This window comes from Triticum dicoccoides, chromosome 5B (assembly GCF_002162155.2).
Source record: "Triticum dicoccoides isolate Atlit2015 ecotype Zavitan chromosome 5B, WEW_v2.0, whole genome shotgun sequence".
Taxonomy (NCBI): Eukaryota; Viridiplantae; Streptophyta; class Magnoliopsida; order Poales; family Poaceae; genus Triticum; species Triticum dicoccoides.
In genome coordinates, this window is record NC_041389.1 from 420378905 (window position 1) to 420386892 (window position 7988).

Consider the following 7988-nt stretch of genomic DNA (forward strand, 5'->3'; position numbering starts at 1 on the left):
TGTTGAAAACAACATCAGTCCGAGTTAGTTCCATTCAAATCATGCAAGTTAGAGTCCAATACAAGGGCAAAAGTGTTTGGAAAAGTAGATACAATGGAGATGTATCAGTCAGCAATCAAGCCCGCGGTGGCCAGATCCTCCAGATCTTCTTTCCGGATCGTGGACCGAATCCAGTCCCCCTGGATACAACCAGGCAGCAATCCGGACCTCGATGATGACGCCCGACTCGTTTTCTTGCCCTTCATCGTTGCGGTCGCCTTCTTTGTGCGCTCCAGGGCCGCCGTCTTGTCCTTAACCATTGTGGCGAACTGTGCGCGGGCGGGGCGGCGGCGTCAAGAGTGTAGGAGGGTGCACTGGAGAAGCAGAGGAATAAGAAGGAGAATAAGGCGCACTGTGCAAACGCATCGACCTCGACGCCTTTTATGGACCTGCTTCTGAGTGGCTGACTTGTGGGCCCGAGCAATCCTGTCAAATCCCGCAACAGTCGCATGCCCCATACGTGGCAAAAAAGGTGGCGCAAGAATCGAGGCGCCCTGTTGATGGGGAACGTAGTAATTTCAAAAAATTTCCTACGCACACGCAAGATCATGGTGATGGCATAGCAACGAGAGGGGAGAGTGTTCGTCCACGTACCCTCGTAGACCGTAAGAGGAAGCGTTATGACAACGCGGTTGATGTAGTCGTACGTCTTCACGATCCGACCGATCCAAGCACCGAACGTACGACACCTCCGAGTTCAGCACACGTTCAGCTCGATGACGATCCCCGGGCTCCGATCCAGCAAAGCTTTGGGGATGAGTTCCGTCAGCACGACGGCGTGGTGACGATGATGATGTTCTACCGGCGCAGGGCTTCGCCTAAACTCCGCGACGATATGACCGAGGTGGAATATGGTGGAGGGGGCACCGCACACGGCTAAGGAACGATCCGTAGATCAACTTGTGTCTTTGGGGTGCCCCCCTGCCCCCGTATATAAAGGAGCAAGGGGAGGAGGCGGCCGGCCAGGGAGAGGCGCGCCAAGGGGAGTCCTATATATCGATCTTTACGTCTCGACCATTTCGAGACTCCTCGTCAAGTCCCCGATCTCATCCGGGACTCCGAACTCCTTCGGTACATCAAAACTCATAAACTCATAATATAACTGTCATCGAAACCTTAAGCGTGCGGACCCTACGGGTTCGAGAACTGTGTAGACATGACCTAGAACTATTCTTGGTCAATAACCAATAGCGGAACCTGGATGCCCATATTGGCTCCTACATATTCTACGAAGATCTTTATCGGTCAAACCGCATAACAACATACTTTGTTCCCTTTGTCATCGGTATGTTACTTGCCCGAGATTCGATCGTCGGTATCCAATACCTAGTTCAATCTCGTTACTGGCAAGTCTCTTTACTCGTTACGTAATGCATCATTACGTAACTAACTCATTAGCTACATTGCTTGCAAGGCTTATAGTGATGTGCATTACCGAGAGGGCCCAGAGATACCTCTCCGACAATCGGAGTGACAAAACCTAATCTCGAAATACGTCAACCCAACATGTACCTTTGGAGACACCTGTAGTACTCCTTTATAATCACCCAGTTATGTTGTGACGTTTGGTAGCACCCAAAGTGTTCCTCCGGTAAACGGGAGTTGCATAATCTCATAGTTACAGGAACATGTATAAGTCATGAAGAAAGCAATAGCAACATACTAAACGATCAAGTGCTAGGCTAACGGAATGGGTCATGTCAATCACATCATCCTCCTAATGATGCGATCCCATTAATCAAATGACAACACATGTCTATGGTTAGGAAACATAACCATCTTTGATTAATGAGCTAGTCAAGTAGAGGCATACTAGTGACACTATGTTTGTCTATGTATTCACACATGTATTATGTTTCCGGTTAATACAATTCTAGCATGAATAATAAACATTTATCATGATATAAGGAAATAAATAATAACTTTATTATTGCCTCTAGGGCATATTTCCTTCAGTCTCCCACTTGCACTAGAGTCAATAATCTAGTTCACATCATCATGTGATTTAACACCAATATTCATATCTGTATATGATTAACACCCAGAGTTCACATCGTCATGTGACCAACACCCAAAGGGTTTACTAGAGTCAATAATCTAGTTCACATTGCTATGTGATTAACACCCAAAGAGTACTAAGGTATGATCATGTTTTGCTCCTGAGAGAAGTTTTTAGTCAACGGGTCTGTCACATACAGATCTGTATGTATTTTGCAAATATTCTATGTTTACAATGCTCTGCACGGAGCTACTCTAGCTAATTGCTCCCACTTTCAATATGTATCCAAATTGCGACTTAGAGTCATCTGGATCAGTGTAAAAGTTTGCACCGATGTAACTTTTACGACAAGCTCTTTTATCACCTCCATAATCGAGAAACATCTCCTTAGTCCTCACTAAGGATATTCTTGACCGATGTCCAGTGATCTACTATTAGATCAATATTGTACTCCCTTGCCAAACCAGGGCAGAGTATACAATAGGTCTGGTCCATAGCATGGCATACTTTTATAGAACCTATGACTGAATGCATAGGGAATGACTTTCATTCTCTTTCTATTTTCTGCCGTGGTCGGGATTTGAGCCTTACTCAATTTCATACCTTTGCAACACAGGCAAGAACTCTTTCTTTGACTGTTCCATTTTGAACTACTTCAAAATCTTTGTCAAGGTATGTACTTATTGAAAATCTTATCAAGCGTCTTGATCTATCTCAATAGATCTTGATGCTCAATATGTAAGTAGCTTTACTGAGGTCTTTCTTTGAAAAACTCTTTTCAAACACTCCTTTATGCTTTGCAGAAAAATTCTACATCATTTCTGATCAACAATACGTCTTACACATATAATATTAGAAATGCTACAGTGCTCCCACTCACTTTCTTGTAAATACAGGCCTTTCCAAAAGTCTGTATAAAACCATATGCTTTGATCAACTCATCAAGGCGTATATTCCAACTCCGAGATGCTTGCACCAGTCCATTGATGGATCGCTGGAGCTTGCACATTTTGTTAGCACCTTTAGGATTGACAAAACCTTCTGGTTGCATCATATACAACTCTTCTTTAAAGAAAACCATTAAGGAATGTAGTTTCGACATCCATTTGCCAGATTTCATAAAATGTGGCAATTGCTAACATGATTCGGACAGACTTAAGCATCGCTACAGTTGAGAAAATCTCATTGTAGTCAACACCTTGAACTTGTCGAAAACCTTTTTGCGACAAGTCGAGCTTTGTACATAGTAACACTACTATTAGCGTCTGTCTTCCTCTTGAAGATCCATTTATTTAACATGGCTTGCTGATCATCGAGCAAGTCAATCAAAGTCCATACTTTGTTCTCATACATGGATCATATCTCAGATTTTATGGCCTCTAGCCATTTTGCAGAATCTGGGCTCATCATCGCTTCCTCATAGTTCGTAGGTTCATCATGGTCAAGTAACATGACTTCCAGAATAGGATTACCGTACCACTCTGGTGCGGATCTTACTCTGGTAGACCTACGAGGTTCAGTAGAAACTTGATCGGGAGTTTCATGATCAATATCATTAGCTTCCTCACTAATTGGTGTAGATGTCACAGGAACCAGTTCTTGTGATGAACTACTTTCCAATAAGGGAGCAGGTACAGTTACCTCATCAAGTTCTACTTTCCTCCCACTCACTTCTTTCGAGAGAAACTCCTTCTCTAGAAAGGATCTATTTTTAGCAACGAATATCTTGCCTTTGGATCTGTGATAGAAGGTGTACCCAACAGTTTCCTTTGGGTATTCTATGAAGACGCACTTCTTCGATTTGGGTTCGAGCTTATCAGGTTGAAACTTTTTCACATAAGCATCGCAGCCCCAAACTTTTAAGAAACGACAACTTTGCTTTCTTGCCAAACCACAGTTCATAAGGCGTCATCTCAACGGATTTAGATGGTGCCCTTTTAACGTGAATGCAGCTGTCTCTAATGCATAACCCCAAAACGATAATGGTAAATCAATAAGAGACATCATAGATCGCACCATATCCAATAAAGTGCGATTACGATGTTCGGACACACCATAACATTGTGGTGTTCCAGGTGGCGTGAGTTTGTGAAACTATTCCACATTGTTTTAATTGAAGACCAAACTCGTAACTCAAATATTCGTCTCCGCGATTAGATCGCAGAAACTTTATTTTCTTGTTACGATGATTTTTCCACTTCACTCTGAAATTCTATGAACCTTTCAACTATTTCAGACTTATGTTTCATCAAGTAGATATACCCATATCTGCTCAAATCATCTTGTGAAGGTCAGAAAATAACGATACTTGCCACGAGCATCAACACTCATTGGATCACATACATCGATATGTATTATTTCCAACAAGTCAGTAGCTCGTTCCACTGTTCCGAAGAACGGAGTTTTAGTCATCTTGCCCAAAAGGCACGGTTCGCAAGTATCAAATGATTCATAACCAAGTGATTCCGAAAATCCATCTTTATGGAGTTTCTTCATGCGCTTTACACCGATATGACCCAAACGGTAGTGCCACAAATAAGTTGCACTATCATTATTAACTTTGCATCTTTTGGCATCAATATTATGAATATGTGTATCACTACGATCGAGATCCAACAAACTATTTTCATTGGGTGTATGACCATCAAAGGTTTTATTCATTTAAACAGAACAACAATTATTCTCTGATTTTAAATGAATAACTGTATTGCAACAAACATGATCAACTCATATTCATGCTCAACGCAAACACCAAATAACATTTATTTAGGTTCAACACTAATCCCGAAAGTATAGGGAGTGTGCGATGATGATCATATCAATCTTGGAACCACTTCCAACATACATCGCCACTTCACCTTCAACTAGTTTATGTTTATTCTGTAACTCCTGTTTCGAGTTACTAATCTTAGCAACTGAACAAGTATCAAATACTCAGGGGTTACTATAAACACTAGTAAGGTACACATCAATAACATGTATATCAAATATACCCTTGTTCACTTTGCCATCCTTCTTATCCACCAAATATTCAAGGCATTTCCGCTTCTAGTGACCATTTCCTTTGCAGTATAATCACTCAGTTTCAGGCTTTGGTCCAGCTTTGGGCTTCTTCGCGGGAGTGACAACTTGCTTGCCATTCTGCTTGAAGTTCCCTTTCTTTCCCTTTGCCCTTTTCTTGAAACTAGTGGTCTTGTCAATCATCAACACTTGATGCTCTTTCTTGATTTCTACCTTCGTTGATTTCAACATCACGAAGAGCTTGGGAATCACTTTCGTCATCCCTTGCATATTATAGTTCATCACGAAGTTCTACTAACTTGGTGATGGTGACTAGAGAATTCTGTCAATCACTATTTTATCTGGAAGATTAACTCCCACTTGATTCAAGCGATTGTAGTACCCAGACAATCTGAGCACATGCTCACTAGTTGAGCGATTCTCCTCCATCTTTTAGCTATAGAACTTGTTGGAGACTCTCTCAACTCGGGTATTTGCTTGAAATATTAACTTCAATTCCTGGAACATCTCATATGGTCCATGACGTTCAAAACGTCTTTGAAGTCCCGGTTCTAAGCCGTTAAGCATGGTGCACAAAACTATCAGGTAGTCATCATATTGAGCTAGCCAAACGTTCATAACGTCTGCATTTGCTCCTGCAATAGGTCTGTCACCTAGCGGTGCATCAAGGACATAATTTTTCTGTGCAGCAATGAGGATAAACCTCAGATCACGGATCCAATCCGCATCATTGCTACTAACATCTTTCAACACAATTTTCTCTAGGAACATATCAAAATAAACATATGAAAGCAACAACGCAAGCTATTGATCTACAACATAATTTGCAAAATACTACCAGGACTAAGTTCATGATAAATTTAAGTTCAATTAATCATATTACTTAAGAACTCCCACTTAGACAGACATCTCTCTAGTCATCTAAGTGATCACGTGATCCAAATCAACTAAACCATGTCCGATCATCACGTGAGATGGAGTAGTTTCAATGGTGAACATCATTATGTTGATCATATCTACTATATGATTCACGCTCGACCTTTCGGTCTCCGTGTTTCGAGGCCATATCTGTATATGCTAGGCTCGTCAAGTTTAACCCGAGTATTCCGCGTGTGCAACTGTTTTGCACCCGTTGTATTTGAACGTAGAGCCTATCACACCCGATCATCACGTGGTGTCTCAGCACGAAGAACTTTCGCAACGGTGCATACTCAGGGAGAACACTTCTTGATAATTAGTGAGAGATCATCTTAAAATGCTACCATCAATCAAAGCAAGATAAGATGCATAAAGGATAAACATCACATGCAATCAATATAAGTGATATGATATGGCCATCATCATCTTGTGCCTGTGATCTCCATCTCCGAAGCACCGTCATGATCACCATCGTCACCGGCGCGACACCTTGATCTCCATCGTAGCATCGTTGTCGTCTCGCCAATCTTATGCTTCCACGGCTACCGTTTAGTGATAAAGTAAAGCATTACATCGCGATTGCATTGCATACAATAAAGCGACAACCATATGGCTCCTGCCAGTTGCCGATAACTCGGTTACAAAACATGATCATCTCATACAATAAAATTTAGCATCATGCTTTGACCATATCACATCACAACATGCCCTACAAAAACAAGTTAGACATCCTCTACTTTGTTGTTGCAAGTCTTACGTGGCTGCTACGGGCTTTAAGCAAGAACCAATCTCACCTACGCATCAAAACCACAACGATAGTTTGTCAAATAGACTCCGTTTTAACCTTCGCAAGGACCGGGCGTAGCCACACTCGGTTCAACTAAAGTTGGAGAGACAGTCGCCCGCAAGCCATCTATGTGCAAAGCACGTCGAGGGAACCGGTCTCGCGTAAGCGTACGCGTAAGGTTGGTCCGGGTCGTCTCGTCCAACAATACCGCCCAACCAAAGTATGACATGTTGGTAGGCAGTATGACTTGTATCATCCACAACTCACTTGTGTTCTACTCGTGCAAATAACATCAAACCATAAAACCTAGGCTCGGATGCCACTGATGGGGAACGTAGTAATTTCAAAAAAAAATCCTACGCACACGCAAGATCATGGTGATGGCATAGCAACGAGAGGGGAGAGTGTTCGTCCACGTACCCTCGTAGACCGTAAGCGGAAGCGTTATGACAACGCGGTTGATGTAGTCGTACGTCTTCACGATCCGACCGATCCAAGCACCGAGCTTACGGCACCTCCGAGTTCAGCACATGTTCAGCTCGATGACGATCCCCGGGCTCCGATCCAGCAAAGCTTCGGGGATGAGTTCCGTCAGCACGATGGCGTGGTGACGATGATGATGTTCTACCGGCGCAGGGCTTTGCCTAAACTCCGCGACGATATGACCGAGGTGGAATATGGTGGAGGGGGGCACTGCACACGGCTAAGGAACGATCCGTAGATCAACTTGTGTCTTTGGGGTGCCCCCCTGCCCCCGTATATAAAGGATCAAGGGGAGGAGGCGGCCGGCCAGGGAGAGGCGCGCCAAGGGGAGTCCTATATATCGATCTTTACGTCTCGACCATTTCGAGACTCCTCGTCAAGTCCCCGATCTCATCCGGGACTCCGAACTCCTTCGGTACATCAAAACTCATAAACTCATAATATAACTGTCATCGAAACCTTAAGCGTGCGGACCCTACGGGTTCGAGAACTATGTAGACATGACCTAGAACTATTCTTGGTCAATAACCAATAGCGGAACCTGGATGCCCATATTGGCTCCTACATATTCTACGAAGATCTTTATCGGTCAAACCGCATAACAACATACTTTGTTCCCTTTGTCATCGGTATGTTACTTGCCCGAGATTCGATCGTCGGTATACAATACCTAGTTCAATCTCGTTACTGGCAAGTCTCTTTACTCGTTACGTAATGCATCATTCCGTAACTAACTCATTA